This window comes from Spermophilus citellus, assembly GCF_964194105.1.
Source record: "Spermophilus citellus genome assembly, chromosome: 9".
Classification (NCBI taxonomy): domain Eukaryota; kingdom Metazoa; phylum Chordata; class Mammalia; order Rodentia; family Sciuridae; genus Spermophilus; species Spermophilus citellus.
This window is the reverse complement of record NC_138191.1, coordinates 119,082,089-119,107,269: the sequence shown is the minus strand read 5'-3', so window position 1 is coordinate 119,107,269 and position 25,181 is coordinate 119,082,089. Positions and strand designations below refer to the sequence as shown.

The 25,181-nt window shown below is 40.4% G+C and overlaps 1 protein-coding gene and 2 long non-coding RNA genes across 4 annotated transcripts in view; 1 reads left to right on the top strand and 2 right to left on the bottom strand.

Annotated features, from left to right (window-relative positions):
• Window positions 1-25,181, bottom strand: part of LOC308657003 — a 195,316-nt gene that overhangs the window by 13,359 nt on the left and 156,776 nt on the right. The window lies entirely within an intron of this gene.
• LOC308657007 lies at window positions 12,827-17,024 on the bottom strand. The gene is made up of 3 exons (XR_014023832.1): window positions 16,874-17,024; window positions 14,551-14,588; window positions 12,827-13,121 (listed from the first exon to the last, which is right to left on the bottom strand). It is a non-coding gene; the product is annotated as an uncharacterized lncRNA (long non-coding RNA).
• Window positions 17,083-25,181, top strand: part of PHACTR4 (phosphatase and actin regulator 4) — a 104,045-nt gene continuing 95,946 nt past the window's right edge. Inside the window, exon 1 of one of the 2 annotated variants that reach the window (XM_081308403.1) lies at window positions 17,083-17,196. The gene's annotated coding sequence lies outside the window, so the exon portion shown is untranslated. The remainder of the gene's footprint in view (window positions 17,197-25,181) is intronic. The other variant, XM_081308406.1, reaches the window with a different exon arrangement.

Sequence of the window (25,181 nt, the reverse complement as noted above, 5' to 3'; positions counted from 1 at the left end):
ACATACCCATCTTGCTTTCTTTTTTTTTTTTTTTTTAATATTAGCCTGTAATTCCAGCAGTCCGGGAGGCTGAGGCAGGAGGGTTGTGAGTTAAAAGCCAGCCTCAGCAATTTAGCAAGGCACTTAGCAACTCAGTGAGACAGTCTCTAAATAAAATGTAAAAAAGGGCAGGGGATGTGGCTCAGTGGTTGAACTTCCCTGGGTTCAATCCTCAGTACCAAAAAAAATAAATAAATAAATAAATATATATATATATCTTTACTTTTACTTTTGGGGGCAAAAATATGTGTTCCCATGCTAGGAGACACAGCAGTTTAAAATTTCTTTTTTACAATATTTTCCCAAATATTTTTTTTATTATTTTTTTATTGGTTGTTCAAAACATTACAAAGCTCTTGACATATCATATTTCATACATTAGATTCAAGTGGGTTATGAACTCCCATTTTTACCCCAAATACAGATTGCAGAATCACATCGGTTACTCATCCACATTTTTACATAATGCCATATTAGTAACTGTTGTATTCTTCTACCTTTCCTATCCTCTACTATCCCCCCTCCCCTCCCCTCCCATCTTCTCTCACTACCCCATCTACTGTAATTCATTTCTCTTATTTACATACAGCGGGTGTGCCAGCACAGTCCCTTGCCAGGTTCCTAAGCCTCGTAGACAGGCTCCTCTGGGCTGATGGCTGAGTTGTGTTATGCCAGGAAGTTGGCTCAGCTAGGAGTTCTTGGACTGATGTAATAAAAGAAATGCTATGATTTCCTCCAGTCATGGATATTTTCCAGTACCTTCCCTCATTTTGGGTACTAGCACCTGTGGTGCAGCTGCTCAGTCTCCTTGACACCCAGGCTTCTAAGCTCTGAGGAGTGGACCAGCTCTTGATGTGGATGACCCAGGGACAACTCTCTTGGTCCAGAGCAGTCAGTGTCTGCAGGGAACCTGACAGGGTTGGGGTGGGAACAAGCCTTTTCCTAATTTGGGGGCAATATTCTTTTTTTCCACGAGGAGGCAAATGCAGGTTTTCTAATGTGTGGGTTTATTTCTAAGGATTATCCACATTTTTGGATGATGGCATCGACAATTTAATAGGGTATGGAGTGATAGGTTGAAAATCACCATCTTTTAGAAATTTGAAGGCACTCTTCCCTTCTCTTTTTCTAGTGTTGCTATCTAGAAGTCTGAACCCACTCTGATCCCTGAGATTGACTTATTTTCTCCTTGAACATACAGAATCTTGCCACTAATGTTAACATTCCAACATTTCACAACATTTCTCTCTCTCTCTCTGTTTTCCTTCTCTCAGTACTTTGGATTCACCCCAGGGCCTCACACATACTAGGCAAATACTCTACCACTGAGCTATATCACCAGCCTTATTTACTTATTTAGAGATAAGTTGTCTAGGCCATTCTCAAACTTGCGATCCTCCTACCTTAACCTCTCAAATCCCTGGGATTATAGGAGGGAGCTATTGTGTCCAGCTCTCATATTTTCTATATCTATGTCTTTCTATTTTCTAGGAGTTTTTCTCATTTCTGTCTTCTAAAATTTCTTTTTTTATATCTTCTAATATTTCTATTGGGCCATAACTTCTGCCTTCATATATTTTTAATTTCTAATAGCATTTATTATGGCTTAGATCTGGAACATTCCCCAAAAGCTCATGAATTGAAGAACTGGTCCCTAATGCAGCAATGTTCAGAGGTGGGGTTTGGGGAAAATGATTAAATCATGAGGGTTCTAACCTCATTAATTGATTAATGTATTCATGGGTTCATAATTTGAATGTTCTCTTGGAAGGTGGTAGAAATTATAGGAGGTGGGACCTACATGAAGGGAGCAGGTTCTTAGGGACAGTATCTTACCCCTGGCCCTCTCCCCTCTCTGTCCTTCCTGATCACAATGGGGCAAGCACCTTTACTGAAGTTTTAGTGGAATTGCTGGAGGAATTATATATATATATAAAAAAGTTAAATGCATGGGAAATTACAGCCATAATTTTTTTTTTGTGGTACTGAGGATTGAACCCGGTGCTTCACATGTGCTAGGCAAGCACATTACCACTGATTCACAGCCCCGGCCCTATAGCCATAATCTTTATCCAGAATTCTCTGTTTTTTTTTTTTTTATAGAATCTTCTATATTCTACTTCTTACTACTAACTGACTGACAGGCAAATTACTTGGATTTCTCTATGCCTCACTTTTCTCATGAGCAAAATTAGAAAAATAATAGTACATCTACCACGCGGCCTGCGCAGTGGTTTCATTAATGAGGTTCTAGGCATAAAGTTAGTTAGAAGAGATCGAAATAAAACACACAGACCAGTTACCTTATTTATATTGCTAGGTCCAAGACGGCTCACCTCTCTGGTTCCCACCTCTAGCTGCCCAGCAGGGCAGCGAGGATTACTCAGGGCTAGCAGGAGAGAGAGAGTGTGAACACGCCTGGGAGTAGCCCTTTATTGGGGAACAAGAGATTCAGGGGAGAATTCCATCCAATGAAGGTTGAGGGGGGGCTGCACTCAAAGGTCAGGGTCAGTGATTGGGTCCCCGGGGTCAGTGGTCAGGCACACCCCCACACGGATGGGCTCTCTCATCAGGAAAGGGTCGGGAAAGCTTCGACAGAGCCAGAGAGCCTCAGGCCCTTAACGGGAGACACCCAATCACGTGTTAGAATGGCTTCCCACAAGTACATATTGTGAAGACTAAGAAAAACATATTTCATTGATGTTTTAAAATTTTATTTATTTATTTATTTGGTACCAGAAATTTAAATTTTTTATTATTTTATTTTTTAGTACTGGGGATTGAACCCAGAGGCACTCAACCACTGAGCCACATCCCCAGCCTTATTTTGTATTTTATTTAGAGACAGGGTCTCACTAAGTTGCTTAGCACCTCACCGTTGCTGAGGCTGGCTTTGAACTCATGATCCTCCTGCCTCAGCCTCCAGAGCCACTGGGATTACAGGCGTGTGTCACTACGACTGGCAGAATTGACTTTTTTGATGTGTGTGGTACAAAGATCAAATCCAGAGCCTTTCATACACTAGCTAACTGCAGCCCCCATTAATTTGATATAAAAGATACCTTTTTCCTACATTTTTACATCTCCAAAATTAGAATACTTAGCAAAAGTTCAAATATGTTGTAAACATTCAATAAATGGTATGTTAGGTTTACTGAAATATAGTAATGCACATAATGCATTTGAAGAGTGCCTAGAACTAGATTTGTAATAAACATTGAAGACATAATTATTATTATTCACACTAAACCATACTTAACATTCTGAAAAATGCTTCTTCCACATAATCCAATCTGAGATCATTCTTCTACATCAGTACAAATAGATCTACTTTACTATTTTTTTACTATTTTATTTTATTTTTTTAGTTTTAGGTGGACACAATATCTTTTACATTTATGTGGTGCTGAGGATCAAACCAAGTGCCTCAAGTATGCTAGACAAGCACTCTACCACTGAGCCACAACCCCAGCCAACTTTACTATTTTAAGTTACACGATATTCTATAGAATGAATGTACCATTTAATCATTCCTCCATACATTTTTGTTTCATATTTTTTCTGAAATACCAATAATGGATGCCCTTGAAAATCATCCTTATAAACCTGTGCTAGTATTTCTGTAAGATAAAGACTAAGAAGTAGAATTGCTCTATTACACTTATGAAAAGTGTCTAATAGAAGATTCCAGAATGAAAGAAACATTAGAGTGATTAACCAGTACTCTGATTTAGGCAAGTAATATACAATATGTCTCAAAAAAAAAAAGTGGCTGGTCATATAGCTCAGTTATAGAGCATTTGCCTAGCATGCTCCTGGTTCAATCCCCAGTAACAACATCCCAGTACCACATGCGTGCACGCACACACACACACACACACACAAATATTATGAAAAGTTAGCATTCAAAGGGAGTTAATACATATAAACTGCTTAATATAGAACTCACACTAAGTGCCTTTAGTTTAATTTTAGGTATGATCATGATAATTTTAATTTTTTCTTTTATTTTTAAATATTTGTATTTATAGAGGGACACAATACATTTATTTTATTTATTTTTATGTGGTGCTGAGGATCGAAGTTAGTGTTTCCCACATGCTAGGCAAGTGCTCTATCACTGAACTACAACCCCAGCCCTCTGAATTATTTATTTTTTCTTTTTTTGTGGTTCTGGGGATTGAATTCAGGGTCTCCCACATGCTAGGCAAGTGCTCTACCACTGAGCTACATCCCCACCCAGCCCCATTTGAATTTTTTTTTTTTTTTTTTTTTTTTTTTTTGGTACTGAGGACTGAACCCAGGGTCACTTTACCACTGAGCCACATTCCCAGCCCTTTTAAAATATTTATTTAGAGACAGGGTCTTGCTGAGTTGCTAAGTGCCTCTCTAAATTGTTGAGGCTGGCTTTGAACTCATGATCCTCTTGCCTCAGCCTCCCAAGATGCTGGGATTACAGGTGTGCACTGCTGTGCCTGGCCCCATTTGAATTTTCTTTACAGTACCTCATGCAGTGTTTGGTACGTGGTTAATAATCAAAGCATATAGCTATTATGACAAGTTACCATATAGTTCCTAACTGTCAGAATTATGGCTTTGCTGTTTAGTGATTAACATGATCTGTAGGGGGCTGGGGATGTGGCTCAAGTGGTAGCGCACTCTCCTGGCATGCGTGCGGCCCGGGTTCGATCCTCAACACCACATACAAACAAAGATGTTGTGTGCGCTGAAAACTAAAAAATAAATATTGAAAAAAAAAAAACATGATCTGTAGCCTAGTACTTAGGAACTTGCCTCATCATTTCTGTAATTCTGACAGTGTCTGGCATCATGCCTGATACAGAGTAGGTACTCAGTACATTGCTGTTAGGTCACATTAAATGAAACAGAACATCCATTCAGATATAAGCACAAGAGCTGTGTCATTAAATAGCTATCATTCCAAAACTGACCACCAACCATGACACAGACATGCTTTCACAGTTCATAAGCCACACTTCTGACTTCCTGCATTGCAGATGTCTCAATTATATTTCATGCCACTCCAATGACCTTTAGAAAGAAAGGGCGAACTAAGAAGTATTTAGCTTAACAGCTAAGAGAAGGCGCTTTGACAGGCTTACAACCTGGTTCTCACACTATCTGCTGGGTCAGTAAACCTCTCCAAGCCTCTGTTTCCTTATGAGGAAGGGGTTAATAATAGCACCTATCTCATCAAATTATTGTGAACATCGTGCCTTCTTTCTGCTGTTATCTTTGCCTGGGACTATTTCCCCATGTTTCACCTTATTAATTCCTCCTGCTTTTTCAAATCAGCAATCGCTTCTTCCAGAATGCCTTCCCTGCTGCCTCTGGTAGGTGGGGTCCATGGTTACACTCTCCCTGTAACACCTGCCAATTATTCTTTGTAATCATTTCTTTAAATATCTCACTTCCTTTCTGGATTGCAAATTCCCAAACAATAAGGATGATGTTTATTTCATTAATTCCTGTATCTCTAGTGTCTTGTAGTCCCTAGGTACATAATATTTTCAGTGGACTGTATTTGTTAACTTAGTGAAAAAGTGAAATAATGCACATAATACAGAGCTCAACATTTAGCAGGTCTCAACAAATGAAATTGCTATTGTCAGGCAAAGTGGCTCACACCTATAATCCTAGCAATTTGGGAGGCTGAGGCAGGAAGATTACAAGTTTGAGACAGCCTGGATAATTTAGCAAGAACCTCATCAGCAATTTAGCAAGACCCTCCCTGTCTCAAAATAAATTTGTTTTGTTTTATTTTGGTACCAGGGATTGAATCTAGGGGTGATTAACCACTGAGCAACATGACCAATTCTTTTTTAATTTTTATTTTGAGATAGGGGTTCTCTGTGTCACTTAGGGCCTCCATAAATTGCTAAGGCTGGCTTTGGACTCATAATCCTCCTGCTTCAGCCTCCCAAATTGTGCCACCATTCCCAGCTAAAAAATTCTTTAAAATTTTTTTAAAAAATGGGCTTGGGATATAATTCAATATTAAAGTGTCCTAGGTTAAATTCCCAGTAATGTACACACAGGAGAGTCAGGAAAATGGGGAGATAGATATGGAATTGCTAATATTATTAACAATGAAGTATTGGTACTGAGTTTATTCACCTTGAGCAAACTAAATATAGTGGGAGGAGCAATTAAATTGGAAATAGGTACTATGAGTCTAGTTGTTATGTGTGCGTGCGGGCGTGCATACCCGTGCCTATAAGTGGGGATTGAACCCAGAGTGCAATATCCTTTCACTAATATGCTGTATGTAGATCCCATACTTGAAATCCTTCTACCTAAGCCCCCACAGTTGCTGGGACGACAGGCATGCACCACTGCACCTGGCTTCTAGCTCTGGCTGGCTTTGGACTCACAATCCTCTACCTTTTGTTATGAATTTTTAGTGACACGTTTATTCTTATTTTTCCATTATAAAAATGAACATCAGATATTCACCTTTTTGAGCAACTCAACTTGGTTCTAATAAAGTCTGCCCTTTGCCAGGTCACTCTGGAAAGGCTGTTCTGTTTATGTCCAGAGTTTCTAGAACTAGATCCTATACTGCCTATGTACTTCTCTGCTTTCTAAATTGTTGACTTCTCCATTCTGATCCTGAGTAACTCCTAGTTTGTTACCCCAATTGGCTATCTTCCAACTTTTAGCTTTGAAGTACTGATGCTACTTGGTGTACAGTGGAGATATGGCCTGATAAATCCATTGTAAGTTGGAAATATTGCAAAGTCAAAAATGTATTTTTTTTTAAAAGAGAGAGTGAGAGAGGAGAGAGAGAGAGAGAGAACTTTTTAATATTTATTTTTTAGTTCTCGGTGGACACAACATCTTTGTTGGTATGTGGTGCTGAGGATCGAACCCGGGCCGCACGCATGCCAGGTGAGCGTGCTACCGCTTGAGCCACATCCCCAGCCCCTCAAAAATGTATTGAAGGACAGGCATGGTGGTGCATGCCTCAGGAGGCTGAGCCAGGAGGATCGTGAGTTCAAAGCCAGCCACAACAACTTAGTGAGGTTCTAAACAACTCAGTGAGATGCTGTCTCTAAATAAAATACAAAAAAAAAAAAAAGGCTAAGGATGTGGCTCAGTGGTTAAGTCTCCTGCGTTCAATCCCTGGTACCAAAATAAAAAAGCATGTAAGCCTGGAGCAGTGATACTGTAATGTCAGATTCCTGGGACCCCAATAGACCTCTAGGAGCTGAATCTGATGTAATCACACAAGAATCTTTATTGCAAGCTCCAGCCTGGACTCAAAACAGTTCCCGACGCAGCGGTCCCAGGGAGTGAGTCCTGGTCCTTTGTTCAGTAGGATTTTATAGTTTTTTTTGGGGGGGACACTCTATGCATCACAACATCACACAGCAAATCATTCCATACCACGGGAAAATCAAACAACTCTTTTTTTTTTTTTTTTTTTTTGAGAGAGAGAGAGAGAAAGAATTTTTTAATATTTATTCCTTAGTTTTCGGCAGACACAAGATCTTTATTTGTATGTGGTGCTGAGGATCGAACCCAGGCCGCACACATGCCAGGCGAGTGCGCTACCACTTGAGCCACATCCTGAGCCCTCAAACAACTCTTAACATTGATTAGCACATTCACTGGCGGGAACAAGTTGGGTAGGGGTGATTGGTTAGTACAAGAGGGGGATTCATTTGAACTGACTGGTTTAAGCCACGAGGGGTGTACGTGCTAAACTACATGGTTTCCTAACATGTTATGAACCACCATAAACTACTGCGAGGGGGCCATCTGGCATCCCAGGTATTTTCCCTGTCTCATGCTGATTGGTGGTTGCTGGGGGGTTGCTATGGGACCTCACTTAGCCTAACTGAGTCAGAGACACCTGGCACCGCAAATCTCTCCTGATATTTGCAGACAAACAACTCAGCAGGGTGGGTATGTGCCTAGGAGTGAGTGCTCTGTGGGTTTTTCCAAGGACAAGGGTCACGCCCCTTTCTTGGACAGGCTTTGAGGTAGAAGCTTTTTTCAAAAATGGAGCTACATCAGTTTCTCAATACATACCTATAATCCTAGTGATTGGGAGGCTGAGGCAGGAGGATGGCAAGTTCAATGTCAGCCTCGGCAACTTAGTGAGGCCCTGTCACAAAACAAAAAATGAAAAGGGCTGGGGATGTGGCTCAATGTTTAAGCACCAATAGGGTCAATACATTTGGGGTAAAAATTACATTTAGGGCTGGGGATATAGCTCAGTTGGTAGAGTGCTTGCTTTGTAGGCACAAAGCCCTGGGTTCGATCCCCAGCAACGCAAAAAAAAAAAAAAAAAAATGTATTTAAAGACAGGCATTGCCAGGCACTGTGGTACATGCCTGTAATCCCAGCAATTTGGGAGGCTGAGGCAAGAGAATCAAACTTAGTGAGGCCGTAAGTAACTTAGTGAGAACCTGTCTCAAGTGAAAAATAAAAAGGACTGGGGATTGTCATGTTTCTGGTGACAAAAAACACCCAGGGTCACTCCAGGGGAACTGGGCCGCAGGAAATAACCACACAAGAGACAGAGATACCTTTTTCTTTAGGGGTCCTGTGATGGCTCCTCTGACCATAAGGGTGCGCAGAAAGAGAGACTGACCAGTGTCAGTCTCTGACCAGTTTTATTGAGTAGTAGCCTTCAAATGAAGCAAGGGGCAGGTTTCAAGGGGCTGAGTCTAGCTTCGCGATGTCTGCTGTCAGCAGGATGACTGACATCTAGGAAGGCCATACCCAAGGGCAGAGCAAGAGAAGGGGACACACAAAGGGCGTTTCCATGGAACATTCTATCCCAAACAGGGCAAAGGGGTATATCATAAAGGAACAGGTGAGTGTAGCTCGATCCATGAGGCTGCAGGAAGGCACAGCCTATGTATGAAGACATATTCTGCTACTTCGAGGATCAGGGCAGCCGTCTAGGGCCACTGTGAATGTGGCTAGATCACTATGAAAGTGACCGACAGAGCCTCCACCGATCACAGGAAGGAAAATGCTGGTCACTCAGCACGATGGCCCTCCACAGGGGATATGGCTCAGTGGTAAAGTGCCCCTGGGTCCAATCCCCAGTACCAAAAAATAATAAGTAAGTAAATAAATAAATAAAATAAAATAAAGCCAGGCAATGTGGCACACTCTTTTTGTCCTAGCTACTTGGGAGATTAAGACAGGAGGATTGCAAATTCAAGGACAGCCTGAACAACTTAGAAAAACCCTTTCTCAAAATAAAATTTTGAAAGGGAGTGATGCTTGGGAGTGTAGCTTAGTGGTAAAGTGCTTGCATATCGTATATGAGACACTGGGTTTGATCACCAGTATAGAAAAAAAGAAAAAAAAATTAATAAATCTAACCTCCTGAACATCTTAGTTTAACCTAGCCTACCTTTAACATGCTCAGGATAGGGCTGGGGATGTGGCTCAAGCGGTAGCGCGCTCGCCTGGCATGCGTGCGGCCCAGGTTCGATCCTCAGCACCACATACCAACAAAGATGTTGTGTCCGCCGAGAACTAAAAAATAAATATTAAAAATTCTCTCTCTCTCTCTCTCTCTCTCTCTCTCTCTCTCTCTCCTCTCTCACTCTTTAAAAAAAAAAAACATGCTCAGGATATTTGCATAAACCTACAGTTGGGCAAACTCATCTAACATGATGATGTCTATTATATCTCATGTAATTTACTGAATACTTGTATCAAAAAAAAAATGCTGGCAACTGAGTACACTATAGAGTATTGATTGTTTCCTTTTCTGATTCCATGGTTGACTGGGAGCTGAGGCTCATACCACTGCCCAGAACCACAAGCATATTGTATCAGATGTTGTTGCTAGCTCAGGAAAAGATCAAACTCAAAGTACCTTTCTACTAAGGGCATGTTGCTTTTGTAACACTGTTAGATCAAAACGTTGTAAGTTGAACCATTGTAAGTCAGGGACTGTTTATACACACTTGTGCTCACAAAGTTCAAAATCCTGAAGTCTGGAGCTTCATCTTCCCACCTCCTTGTTCATTGGATTCCAGTCCACAGCTACTCTGAAGTCTCCTGGAGGCACTAATGTCTTTGTCTCAAGGTCTGTGGACATGACAGTCCCTCCAAGCATTGGAGCACTACCCCACCCCATTACTACATCAGACTAACCCCCACTTGACCTTTGTGTCCCAATTTTAGCATCATTTCTCCAGGGAGCATCCTTTGCTCCTTTGAAGACATTAGGTTTCCCTGATATGCACCATCTTTCTTGTACATCAAGTGTGATATATTGTTAGATTTTCTCATTTCAGAATGCCTTTATTTTATTTGTTTATTTTTATGTGGTGCTGAGGATTGAGCTCAGTGCCTTACACATGCGAGGCAAGTGCTCTGCCACTGAGCTATAGCCCAGCCCAAATTTTCACATTTTTTAAAGAGAAGTTCAGAATCTGGATTTAAATGTGAATTTGTGTGTGTGTGTGTGTGTGTGTGTGTGTGTGTGTGTTTTGTAGTGGCTCAGCACCTTGTGCATGCTACGCAAACATTCTACCATTGAACTACATACCCAGTCTGAATTTTTTTTGGGGGGGGGTTCTAGGGATTGAACCCAGAGGTGCTTTACCACTGAGCTACATCCCTAGTACTTTCTATTTTTTTTTTTTATTTTGAGACAGGGTCTTGCTAAGTTGCTTAGGGTCTCACTAAATTGCCGAGGCTGGGCTGGGGTTGTGGCTCAGTGGTAGAGCACTTGCCTAGCATGTGTGAGGCACTGGGTTCGATCCTCAGCACCATATAAAGACAAATAAATAAAGGTATTGTGTCCATCTACAACTAAAAAAAAACTTTTAAAATTTTTTCTTAGACATTGATTCACCTTTATTTTATTCATTTATTTATATGTGGTGCTGAGAACTGAACCCAGTGCCTCACACATGCTAGGCAAGTGCTCTACCACTGAGCCACAACCCCAGTCCCTACAACTAAAACATATTTAAAAAGAAAATTGCTGGCTTTGAGCTTGTGATCCTTCTTCCTCAGTCTCCCAAATCACTGGGATTACAGGCACCTGGCTGAAATTTTTGTTTTTAAGGTTGGCAAGTAATTTTAAAAATGTAAACCATACTTCACAGAAGAAAAAATAGGAACGACCAACAAATATATGAAAAAATGTTCAACATCTCTAGCTATTAGAGAAATGCAAATTTGGGCTGGGGATGTGGCTCAAGTGGTAGCACGCTCGCCTGGCGTGCGTGCAGCCTGGGTTCAATCCTCACCACCACATACAAACAAAGATGTTGTGTCCACCGAAAACTGAAAAATAAACACTAAAAAAAAAAAAAAAAAAAACCACTGGGGCTGGGGATGTGGCTCAAGCGGTAGCACGCTCGTCTGGCATGCGTGCGGCCCGGGTTCAATCCTCAGCACCACATACCAACAAAGATGTTGTGTCCGCCGAGAACTAAAAAATAAAAATATTAAAAATTCTCCCTCTCTCTCTCTCTCTCTCTCTCTCTCCTCTCTCACTCTCTCTTTAAAAAAAAAACTCTCTTTCTCTCTCTCTCTCTTTAAAAAAAAAAGAAAAAAAAGAGAAATGCAAATTAAAACTACACTAAGATTCCAAATCACTCCAGTCAGAATATCAAAATATACTCTACTGTCCTGTTTATATAAAAATAATTTTAAAATGTATCCATTCATCCTTTGAAGGACACCTAGGTTGGTTCCATTGTTTAGCTATAGTGAGTTGAGCTGCTATAATGAAAATATTGTATATATACACAATGGAATATTACTCAGTCTTAATAAAGAATGAAATTATGGCATTTGCTGGTAAATGGATGGAGGTGGAGAATATCAAGCTAAGTGAAATAAGCCAGTTCCAAAAAACCAAAGGCTGAATGTTTCTCTCATATGTGGATGCTAATTCACAATGGCGGGGGGCTAGGGAAGAATAGAGTTATTTTGGATTAGGCAGAGGGGAGTGAAGGAATGGGAAAAGGTATGGGGGTAGGAAAGATATGCACTTGACATTATTACCCTTTGTGCATCTATGACTACAAAACTAGTGTGATTCTACGTCATGTACAACCAGAAGAATGAGAAGTTAAATTCCATGTATATATAATGTGTCAAGGTTCATTCTACTGTCATGTATAAATAATTTAGAACAAAGTTAAAAAATGTAAAACCCTATGGGCCAAATAAAAATATCTGCAGATTAGTAGCTGCCTGTGTCCTGCCTATTTGCAACCTGTGCTGTCCAACCTTCACCTGTAGTTGGTGGCTATTTCTGTACTCATCATCACTCCATCATCATTCCATGGATCATCTGCTCTCTCTAAGCCAGCCACTGTCTTGTGCTTTACATAGATGACCTCATGTAATCTCCAAAACCACCTGTGGGGTCAAGTAAGGTTCAGCAAGGTTAAGACACTTGCCTAAGGTCACAAGCTGTGAAGTGGTGGAGCCAGGTGCTAAAGGTCTTTACCCTGGGTTACTGTGTGTCAAGGTACAATTTGTTAGTTTAGAGTAGGAGTGACTCCGATCTGCCTAATAACAACTATTAATATTTGTTCTGTGCTCACTATGTGCCAGGCATTGTGCTTTACATGACCTGAACAAATCCTCAAAACACTTGTTTGAAGCAACTACTGTTACCACCCCCATTTCACAGATGAAGAAACTGATATAAAAGGATTGCACAAGGAAAAATTAGTTTCAATCCCAGATAAATCTGATGCCACGGTCTCCACTTTAGGAACTCCAAATACCAGTTTGGGTTTGTGACAGAATATGGGCTGAGGAGGGAAAAAAAGAGAACTTTATAAGTAACTTTCTCCAATCCAGAGGCCCACAGAGGTTTCTACTGAGAGGAATACCTGGGTAATTTCCATGAAGTGGATATTGGAAGATATGGCCTGTAGGTGGCAGCAACCTTAACAGTCTTTAAATACTGCAGTGTTAAAAGACATAGTGAGGAAACTTCTCCATTCATTCATTCATTCGTGTCTTGTTTTCTGACTGACCCAATTAATTCTTTGCCAGTTAATTTGATTTCTGGTTCTCAGCCCAGTGAGAGCTGCCAATCTTGTGGAATCCTGGAAAATGGTAGAGAAGAGAGCCCTCAGAGAGATTTGAAACAATGGAAAACCATCCCATCCAACAATGTCAAAGTGATTTTTTTCTTTCTTTCTGTACTGGAGATTGAACCAGGGGCATTTAACCACTGAGCCACATCCCCAGCCCATTTTATTTTTTATTTTGAGACAGGGTCTTGAATTTGCAATCCTCCTACCCCAGGCACTTGAGCAGCTGGGATTATAGACATGTGCCGCTGCACCTAGCTGAATCTTTCTGTCTTTTTTCCCTTCTTTCTTTCATTTCCTTCTTTGCTTGCTTCCTTCTTTTTCTTTTCCTTCTTCCCAACTTTCTTTCCTATTTTTTTGCACTGTTGGGTATCAAACCCAGGGCTTTTCAAATGATAGGCAAGTGTTCTATTACCGAGCTACATCCCTAGCCTTACTGCAGTGATTTTAAACTATGAGTGAAACCATGTTTCAGTGGTCCCCAACATTTCTTTAATTTCTTAGCTTTTGCTTCATATTTTATTTTTGTTTTTAAGGTACAGTAATATATATATATATATATATATATATATATATATATATATATACACTTTTAAAAAATTCAATAGTTCTAAAGATACCCAGTGAAAAGTCAGATACTTACTTTTACTCCAAGTCCCATTATTTTCTAACCCTAAAGGAAATCTTGTGTATCCTTCTAGGTACAGATTACAGATATAAAAGTATAAACATACATATATACATACAAATATATGTAAATATATTTAAAAGTAGTAATCTAAAACTATACACTTCTAAAAGAAAATTTAGGGGGAAATTTTTGTGATCTTTCGTTAGACCAAGATTTTATTTATTCATTTATCTATTTATGTATCAGGGATTGAATCCAGGGGTGCTTAACCACTGAGCCACATCTCCAGCCGGTTTTTATTTTTTGTTTTGAGACAGGCCTTTTCTAAGTTGCTGAGGCTGTCTTTGAACTTGAAATCCTCCTGCCTCAGCCTCTCAAGCCACTGGGATTATAGGTGTGCGACATCATACCTGGCTAGACAAAGATTTCTTAGATATGACATGATCCATAAGAGAAAAAAAAGGAAAAGTTGAACTTAATAAAAATTTAAAAAGATAGACTACAGATTGGGAGAAAAATATTTGCAAATTACTTTATCTGATAAATGTCTTATATCCAGACTATGTGAAAAAAAGAATAAGAAAATAGGAGCTGGGGCTGTAGCTCAGTGGTAGAGTGCTTTTCTTGCACATGTAAGGCACTGGGTTCAATTTTCAGCACCACATAAAATAAATAAATAGGAGGCTAGGTTGTGGCTCAGTGGTAGAGCGCTTGCCTAGCACATATGAGGCCCTGGGTTCAAACCTTAGAACCACATAAAATAAATGAATAAGGGGCCTGGGGATGTAGTTCAGTTGGTAGAGTACTTACCTTGCATGCACAAGGTTCTGTGGGTTCAATCCCCAGCTCTGCCAAAATAAATAAATAAATAAATGAATGAAATAAAGCTATAAACAAAGATATTGTACTTTGTGTCCATTAAAAAAAATAAGAAAACAGTCAGCCAAGCAAAAGAATTAGCTCAAGGACAACATAGATACTTCACTGAAGAAGATATACAGAGGACAAATCAGTGCATGAAAAAAGGCTAAATTTAGCTAATTAGCCAGTTGCAGTAGTGTATGTCAAGAAGACCACAAGTTCAAGCCTAGGCAACTTAGCAAGACTCTGTCATAAAATATGAAAATAAAAGAGACTGGGGATGTGGGGATGTAGCTCCATGGCAGAGTGAGTTCAATTCCTATTCCCAGTACCAAAAAAAAAAAAAAAGAAAAAGAAAGAAAGAAGAAAAGTAAAACTCATAAATCATTAGGGAAAGTGCAGAGTTCATTGAGTTATCATTGCACAACTGGTGGAATAGCTAAAAACAAATAATATATTTTTAAAAAATATTGACAAGCTAGGCATAGTAGAGCATGCCTGTAATCCTAGTGTCTCAGTAGACTGAGGCCTGAAAGGAGTGATGGTAATGTAGAAAATGCAAGAGGGTGGCAAGTTCAAAGCCAATCTGAGCAACTTAGGCAACACTGGGTTCAATCCCTGGCACACACACACACACACAAAAAAAAAGAAAAAAAGAAAAGAAAAATTGACAATACCAAGGCCGGCAAGCATGCAAAGCAACTGAAATGCTTATTCATTGATGAAAAAAGAAAAATGGTCCATCCATTTTGGAAAAAACTGAATGTTTTATCCACAGTTGACAAAACTGGAAATAATCCTAAAGCCCCCCCCCCCCCAAAAAAAAAAAAAACCCACTGTGGTACATACACACACACACATACAAATCCTAATGTCACTCTGGATGTCACTCTTTGTTTTATTTGTATGTGGTGCTGAGGATCGAACCCAGCACCCCGCCTATTCCAGGCCAGCGTGCTACCACTTGAGCCACATCCCCAGTCCTTACTTAATGTCTTTCATGTCTTATTTGCCATCTATTTATCTCCTTTGGTAAAGTATACGTCCAAGAAGGTAGGTATGTATTCATTGATTTATGTGGTACAGGGGATTGAACCCAAGGACTCTATCTCCTAGCCACATCCCCAGTCCTTTTTATTTTTCATTTTGAGATAGAATCTCACTAAATTGCAAGGCTGCTCTCAAACTTGTGATCCCCTGTCTCAGCCTCCAAATTAGCTGGAATTACAGATTGGGGCCATTGTACCCAGCTCAAAATAGTGTTCATTTTTTTATTTTTGCAGTACTGGCTTAAACCCAGAGTCTGACAGGTGCTAGGCAGGTGCTCCAATGAGCTATATTCAGGGTTCTCATATCATTGCCCTAAAGAGCAAACTTTCTAATTTTGATGACATGCAATTTGTTATTATTATTGCTTTATGGGTTATGTATTTGAAAGTCACATATATTTTTCTCCTGTGCTTCTCTCTAGAGGTATTGTAGCTTTAGGTTTTACATTTAGGTCTAATTTGGGTTGTGACACAATAGGTTTGGTATTTTGAAAGATACCTGGCAGCAGCAAGGAAGGTATCTGGAGAGTGATATCCTGGAGGCCTGAAAGGAGTGATGGTAATGTAGAAAATGCAAAGTAGTTGACATATTTTTAAGTATTTTCCCAGAGTGGTTGGGAATGTAGTTGAATGGCCTGGAGGTGTCAGGAATGATTCCTGGGTTTCTTATGCAAAAAATGGTGGTAACTTGCTTCTAAGATTTTTGCCTTTTAAATTGACCCTCAATGTTTCTCTTTCTTTGGTGGTACTGGAGGTTGAACCCAGAGAGGCTCTACTTCTAAGCTACATCTTCGGTCTTTTTATTTTTTTATTTTTTGAGATAGGGCCTTACCAAGTTGCTGAGGCTGGTCTGGAACTTGGGATCCCCTTGCCTCTGCCTACCCAGTCTCTGGGAGTACAGAAGTGCACTACTGCGCCCAGCTCAATTATGTTTCTCTTGGGGAAGAGTGTGACTTGAAATTTGCTCACGCAAAGACTGGACAGTTTCTTTTTATTCCCCATATTTTTTAAAAATTGGTGCATTGTAGTGATACATAATAGGATCAGGTGCTACACATTCGTACGTGCACACAACATAACAATATACTTTGGCCAATATCATTCCCCAGTGCTGGACAGTTTCTAAACTAACACACTTGCGTCAGCTCCTTTCTTGGCCACTTGTGTGGAGTCAATATTGAACCCAGCCCTCCCAAGCCCCAAACCTTTGCCTAGCTCAGTACCACGAAAGGTTCCCAATTTTTTCACACGCAGGGCGCGGACTGCGGGGGGGGCGGGGGCGCAGGCCCAGACAGCCCGTGGGGGGCTGGCAGTCAGGAGGGAAAGGCGGGTAGTCCCCGCCATTTTGTCCCGCTCGCCAGTCCCTGCTGCGACTACAAGTCCCGTGAACCTCCGCGGCGGCACTTCCTATTCTCACTGTCCGGCCGGCTCCCTCTTCCCCCTCCCCGGGGCCGGCGCCTGTGGCTGCAGCCGGGCGGCCAGAGGCCAGGTAGGATTTCCGGGGGAAACTGGTGTGGAGACTGAGGAGGCGGCGAAGGCGACCCGGGTGAGTTCCGCAAGCAAGAGAAAGTGAGCCGCACGCGCGCAGGGTCAGGCTTGCGGGCGCCTCTCAGGCTCCGGGCGCATCCTTGGCTCTGCTAGGGGGTTGCGGTCCCCGCGGGGGGTTACGGCCGGGGTGGCCGCTGCGTCGGGCAGGGCGTGACGGGCCGGGACCGCCGCCTCCCTTCTCCGCCCTCCTACAACGGTCCGGCCACTGCGTCTCCGCTCGCAGCAGGGCCCGCGCAGGTTGCCCTCTACGCCCCCGCAGACACGGTTGAGCCCTTTTGTCTGGGAGGCTTTCTCCCCTTTGTGCGACCGTGAGGAGTCGCGGCCTCGGGGAAGCCTGCAGGTACTGACTGAGGCGGCTCCCCGGGGATCCGATTACGTTAACAGAATCGGGTCAAAGTCCATTTTTCAAAACCTTCCACCCTCATAACTCTGCACCCCGGCTAGACTTAGCGGAGCCTTCGGAGCCCGGCAGTTTCTGTAGAAACCTCGAGGTTATTGGATCCAACTCTTAAGTGTCAGTTCCACGGAGCTTCCGATTACAAATCTGGCGTTTTCATTGGAAGGGAGATGAGTCTATGGTGGGTGGGGGGGAAGCGAGCCCCTGAACCCCATCCTGGGAATCCGGGGAGAAATTGAATTTGCTGCGATGCCTGTTGCCCCTATGGTCGGGGGGACCAAAGAACTCTTGCGAATGGCATTGATTCACACACCTCCCGATCTCAGAGAAGACTAAGTGATTTATAGTTAGGGCATCATTTATTATTTGCAAAAACAAAACAAAACAAAACAAAAAACCTCACTTCATTAGGTCACCCAGATCCTCAATCCTCTGAAAGACATCCTTACTTATTCTGTTTAAAACAAAAAGTCTAAAGAAAAAGTCCATTAATAGAACTATCCACTTTATAGAGAAGCCAGAAACCAAGTGGCTTCCAGAAAGCATTTTTTGACTAAGTAAAAGGCATGAAACCATTTTACGGGAGGAGAGGTGGTATGCTCCTATTGGAAATGGTTGAATTGCATGGATTTAGTTAAATTTGGTTACATAGTGGTAACTTGATGTATGTTCCGTTGAAAGACTGCATCGCTAGATTAAAGCTTTCTTTCGTTTTTTGTTTGTTTTGTTTTGTTTTTTTTTGGTACTGGGAATTGAACTCAGGGACACCCAGCCACGGAGTCACACCCCCAGCCCTATTTTGTATTATTATTATTTTTTAAATTTAGAGACGGGGTCTCACTGAAGCGCCTCGTTGTTGCCGAGGCTGGCTTTGAACCTATGATTCTCCTGTCTCAGCCTCGGAGCCCCTGGGATTATAGGCGTGCGCACCAGCCAGGCTAATTTAAAACTTTCTAAAGGCAGATACCCCCCCCCCCTTTGAAAAATAGATTAATAATTCAAGTTCCTTTAATAAAGGTAGCCAGGACCCTTTTGCATAAACCAGGGAAGTTTTTTTTTTCTTCCTTCTTTTCTTTTTTCTTTTTGCCAGGGGTTTAACCCAGGAGCAATTAACCACTGAACCACATCCCCATTCCTTTTTATTTTTCATTTTGCGACAGAGTCTCCTTAAGTTGCTAGGACCTCACTAAGTTGCTGGGGCTGCCCTGGAATTTGCCATCCTCCCGCCTCAGCCTCCCTAGTCTAGGATTACACGCGTCCGCCACCACACCCTGCAAATCTGGGAAGGTTTTTGAAGTTACATAGGTTAAATTCTCATCCTACTCAAGTAGGCAAATTAAGCCTTTAGTACTTTATTTGTTTGACTTCTCATAACGGAAATTACTTACTCTGAGAATCCCAGATCGAGTTAGTTACTTTGTATAGAAATGGGAGGTCCTTAATGAAGTTGTTCTTCAATTTATTTTTCTTTTTTGTGGTGCTGTGGATATTCTGAAACCAAGGTCTTGTGCATACTAAGGAGGTATTCTACCACTGAGCCACACTCCAAGCCCCAGTTGTTCTTCACTTTGTAAAGCAGCAGTGTTTAGGGGTCTTTTTTTTTATCTTTTTGGATAAACTTTGAAGAAACAGCCATAGAATTGCCCAGTGTTTTAAAAATAAGAAAACAGCAGTTGCTATTCACTAGCTCTTATTTGTTTAACATGATAAAAAAATTCTGTCAATGTTATTTTAAAAATTTTTGTTATTTTTTTGTGGTGCTGGGGATTGAACCCAGAGTCTTGTGCATGGGACGAAAGCACACTATCAACTGAACTATATCCCTAGCCCCAATGTTATTTTTTTTTTATGTAAATAAAGCTGTTTATATTGCATAGATAAAGAAATTTGGTGAGACAATTCCATTAAAGTAGTTACTTTCAAAATTACTAAAAACATTTTTGAAGATATTCATGGTAATAAAGGAAGACATTGTAGTTAGCAGGCAATTACATAGTTTTGACTTTGTATATGTGTGTGTGTATATATATAGTTGATTCAGTATTTACTAAAATACAGAGCATACAGTTATATTTGAATTTCAAAGAACAATACATAATTATATGTATATAATTATATACATATATGTATGTATACCTTAGTCAGGACATATTATAGTAAAGAAAAATAATTATCTGAAATTCAAATTTAATGGGGCTTGGTGTATTTTATCTAGCAATTCTAGTTGTACAGCTACTGGTAATACCAATACAAAAAAAAATATGGAACGCTTCATGAATTTGCTTGTCATCTTTGCACAGGGGCCATGCTAATCTTCTCTGTATCATTCCAACTTTAGTATATGTGCTGCCAAGTGAGCACCCCGATGTTATTTTTATTAAAAAACAACTTAATTCTCAATACAGTTCTATGAGGTGTAGTTCTCACATTTTACAACTGATAAAATCTGGCTTCTAAAATGTTAAGTGACTTTCCCAAGGTCATACAGTTAATCCAGATGGGAAATAGCTGAGTAAATCTTACTTCAAATCTAATACTAGTACTCTTTCCATTATCTTACATTATTACAGCTACTAATGTTACTACCATAAGTGGCTTTAATTTATTGAAATCTGAATACTGGAGAAAAATAATGAGGATGTTTTGCAGTTAGAGCAAACTAAATCCTAAGGAAGTGGAATTCATAGAACCATAAATGATGTCTTTCTGTAGGTCATAATTGATCATTGGTGCCATTAATTTATCTTACAGTATGATTTGTGTCTAGGTAGAATAACAATTTAATGGACAGTCCTGAGGGCAGAAGGGTAGTTACTCAGTTGTGATTTAAACTTTTTATTGGAAGGTGATTAAAAGGTTTAAGTATGTAGAAAATATAGGTACAGCAGCTTTTGAAATTAACATTGAAGACAAAACTCAAATGCATAGGGAGTCTCAAGAAATTTTTTGTTAATTTTAAAAAAATATTGTTTTAGTTGTCAATGGACTTTTATTTTATTTATTTATATGTGCTGCTGAGAATCAAACCCAGGGTCTCATACATGCTAGGCAAGCTCTCTACCACTGAGCCACAACCCCAGGTCCCCCCCCCCCCGCCCTTTTTTATGGTGCTGGGGTTTGAACCCAGGGCGTTAAGCATAGTAGACAAGCATTCTATCACTTAGGTATACCCCCAGCCCTAATAAAACTTTTAATCAGTTTCAAACCTGTAGTTAAGTCTTGGATTTATGTCAGTACATGCCATGAATATGACACCATAAATAGAAACCTACTTCAACTCCCTTACTTAAATTCTTAGGTAAAATGCATAACATGCCAGTTGAATTGAGTCAATATAATTAGTCTAGCCTTTCTAACTAGTAGAATTCTGTTTTAAATCTCTTTTATAATGCTGTCATAATAGGAAAGAACTTTTTCCCTTGTGTTTTTTGTTGTTGGTTACTTTATTTGTAAATCCATCCATGAATGATAAACTGTTATGTTCTAGACCCTGTTATAGTCTAGACCCTGAGGACAAATGAGTGAAAACAGAAGTCTATTCCATCTTAGGGTTTACAGACTTATTAGCATTGGGGTGATAAGAGGGAAGAGTCAAACAGTAAATAAGCAGTTAAAAAAATCCTCTTGTATTGAATCTGTAGCCTTGAATAGTTCATATTTAAGTTCTTTGAATCTCCATTTTTCTAATCTCTAACATGGGAATAATGATTCCTGCTCTAACTTGTGGAGTTGTTTTCAGGAGCAAGTAGGATAAGTATTTGGTTGCCTTATATGCTTCAAATTCCTGTAGTAAGTTACTTTTACTATTAGAATAGGAACAGAGACATTGGAAGAAGGTTATGTTGAAGGAAAGAGAGAAGTGAATGGATGGATTCTCTGGTCTAAGAAAGTCTGATGTCCCTTGTAAACTTTCACAGAACCCTAGTCACATCTTCACAAAAACTATCATAACTGTGTGTACTTTCCCCCCATAGTATTTATTAAGGAAGACTCTTATTTGTTTTATATTGTTGCAGTTAACTGCCATAATGTTAGGGATAAGGTCTGTTCACACCCCTTCTTAGCTGCCCTTGGTGCTAGGGACACATCTTTACTACTTAGCACACAGCTCCAGGTATTTCACTGGAATTGTATTCACTCATTCTTGAATGAGTGAATGAGAAATAAAAGTGGGCAAGTACAATTTTGGAGAGTATTAGAAACAAAATGATTCTTTTATTCAGCAGATATTCTGTTTTACCTGTTGTGTGCTAGGATCAACTTTTAAGATTTGGCAATACAGTGATATGAAGGTATTTCGGCTCTGCCCCCCAAAACTAACTATATTGTAACACATGACAGTGTGTTGAATATTAAATAAAAGTATGTTTTAAAATAGGGACTGAAAGATTCTGCTTTGATAAACAAGCCATTACAGAGGATGTGGTTTTGGAATATGTTCTTTAGGGGCAAGTAGATTCAGCTTTTCATGGGACAGGGAGCAGTTTGAGCAAAAGAATGGATGTGAAAATGTAAGATACTTGTCTAGGGAAGAATGGGTAACCTGCATGGTTAGAGTGTATATTAGATCTTTTCTGAGAGAATTTGGATTAGCATGTAGTATTTTTGCTTATCAGTGTGCCATACCTCTATTTTATTTCATTTCATCTCATCCCTGTGGTAGTGGGGATCCAACCTGGGGCCATTGAGCTACATCCCTAGTCCCCACACCTCTATTTTATAGAGCTGATTCATGTCTTTTCTTAGTGGTAGCAGAAGCACCACATTTAAGTAGGAGGAGGTGGTCAATGTTATTTCTTCAAAGGGAAAATGAGTTTCATTTTTATATTGTACTCTTAAGTACTTTAGATGTTGATTATTTGTGCTTAAAAGTTAAAAAAAGTACTACGTTTCTTTTTCTTTTTGGTACTGAGGATTGAACGCAGGGGCACTTGACCACTGAGCCACAGCCCTATTTTGTATTTTATTTAGAGACGGGGTCTCACTGAGTTACTTAGCACCTCAGAGTTGCTGAGGCTGGCTTTGAACTAGCAATTCTCCTGTCTGAGCCTCCCCAGCCTCTACAGGCATACACCACAACAAATATTACTTTTTTTTTTAATGGCTGTATTTTCTTTTCTTTAAAAAATTTTTTTTAGATGTAGATGGACTCAATACCTTTATTTTATTTATTTTTAATTTTATGTGTTGCCAGGGATCAAACCCAGTGCCTCATGCATGCTAGGCAAGCGCTGTACCACTGAGCCACAACCCAGGCCCAAGTATTACTTTTTTGAACAGACAAAAACAATAACAACAAAAAAATTATAAAATGCTACTGAAAGAGCACAATTGTAAATCTTTGTTGAAAGTGAAGTTTTTTGTTTGTTTTTTTAAATAAACTTTATTTTTTGGTACTTCTCAGTGGCACATGCCTGCAATCCCAGTAACTGGAGAGGCTGCAACAGTAGGATCATAAATTTGAGACCAGCTTGGGCAGTTTTTTTTTTTTTTTTAATTGTAGTTGGACACAATACCTTTATTTATTTATTTTTATGTGGTGCTGAGGATCGAACCCAGGGCCTGACACGTGCTAGGTGAGCGCTCTACCACTGAGCCACAACCCCCCCCCCAACAAAGTGAAGTTTTGAGGTGAAACTGGATTCACTGCTTCTGTGGACAGGTGGGGGTCTGTTTAAGATTGCAGGCTTCTGAAGCCCAGAAAGTGGTGCAGCTCTTAATGGCAGGCTATGCCTTCCAATGTTGCAGCAGACTCCAGGAACTCATTGCCAATTTCTTATTTCAGGGATCTTGTCCAATGAATTTGAAGAATGAAATCCACCACTAGGATGAGATGTAAGAGTAGGATTTATTGAAGAACAGGAGCAGAACACTTGCATTGCAACAGGGGAACCATAGTAGGTTTTCTCCATTAGTGTTCTAGTCTAGAGGCTTATATAGCACTTGGTTTACATAGCATTTGGTTCACTGCTGTTGATTCAAACTTATGCTAATTAGGGTTTGAAAGAAATACCAATGCTATTGGTCCAAATTCATGTTAATTACTTAGAAATGTACTAACACTATTGGTCAATTTTTAAGTCCCAACTTTAATTCAAGTCTGCCCCACTTCCATTTTCTCATGGCAGGTCGGGCAACGGGAGGTTGAAGTCGGTTGAGGTCGTTGGATTGCGTGGAGTGTGCAGCGTACAGTGGGCATTCGCGCTGTATGACACCTGGACTGCTGGGTGGTGGCGGATGGGTTGGCTTCCACTCATCTCAGGTCTGCGCCGCCCTGGCAGACTTGGCATGGCAGCCTGTGCTTGCTGCTTGTGCTTTAGCCCATTCCAGCTGCCATTCTCCCGCTTCACTGCTCCGCCACTGCTTCTCTGCAGGGACCAGTAGGCTGGCTGTGCTGCTTGGCAGCCGGGAAGCCATTTCAGTGTTTCTTTTTCTTTGTGGTAGGTAAAAATAAGTTAAGGTCTTTATGAACACTGGTTCTGTTTGTGGCTGTAAACTGCTAAGTTTTAACAAAAATAGTTCAGAAATAGAAAAGAAGGTTATTTTAGGGAATTGTAAAGGTTTTCTAAGGCTTTCCAAACTTTTAGTCTAAAGAGTAAATTCTGGTCTGGGGCTGTAACTCGGTGGTAGAGTGCTTGCCTAGCGCATAGAAGACCCTTGGTTCATTATCCAGCTCTGAAAAAAAGGGTCGATTCTCTGGTGACAGATAATAAAGATACACATGAGTTATGGTGTTTATTCCTTATATTATAGTAGCATCTAAATTGGCTTTTTTATTTTTAAATACGTATTAACACAGCTTGGTGGCGTGAACTTATAGTCCCAGCACTTTTTTTTTGTTTTGTTTTTGTACTGGGGATTGAACCTATACCTCTGAACTGTACCTCTATAATAGAGTCCTTTTAATTTTTTTTATTTTGAGATGCAGATATTGCCAAATTGCTGAGAATGGCCCTCCTCCTGTTTCAGTCTCCTGAATTGCTGGGTTTATTGGTGTGTAGCACCATGCCAGGCTGGTTCTGGCACTTGGGGAGGCCAAGGCAGAAGGATCACCAGGATTTCAAGACCATACTGGCAACATCTTTTTTTCTCAAAAAAATAATGAGATTCTCATTGAGAATTATTATTACTAATCTCTCTTGAAGCCACAAGGACACAGATTAAGTTATTCTGCAATATTATTTTGGGGGGCCAAATGATTGATCATTTTCCTGTGATTGATACTTGAAACTAACTTGTACTGATTTATCTACTGAGAGATAATCTGAGTTCTTTTGTCCAGTAAATGTTTGTTCTTTGGTTTATTTTGTTTTTTGTTTTCTTGCAGTGCTGGGAATCAAACCTAGGGCCTCATGCATGCTAGGCAAGATCTCTACCACTGAACTATATCCCTTAACCCTTTGTTCTCTGATTTTTGCCTCACTTATTCAGCTTTCTTGGGAGGGATACGATTGAAGAACAGGTGGGATTGGTGGCGTACACCTGTAATCCCATTGATCTGGGAGGCTGAGGCAGGGGGATCACCAGTTCAAAGCCAGCCTCAGCCATTGTTGAGTCAGTTACTAGTGAGTCACTTAGCAACTCAG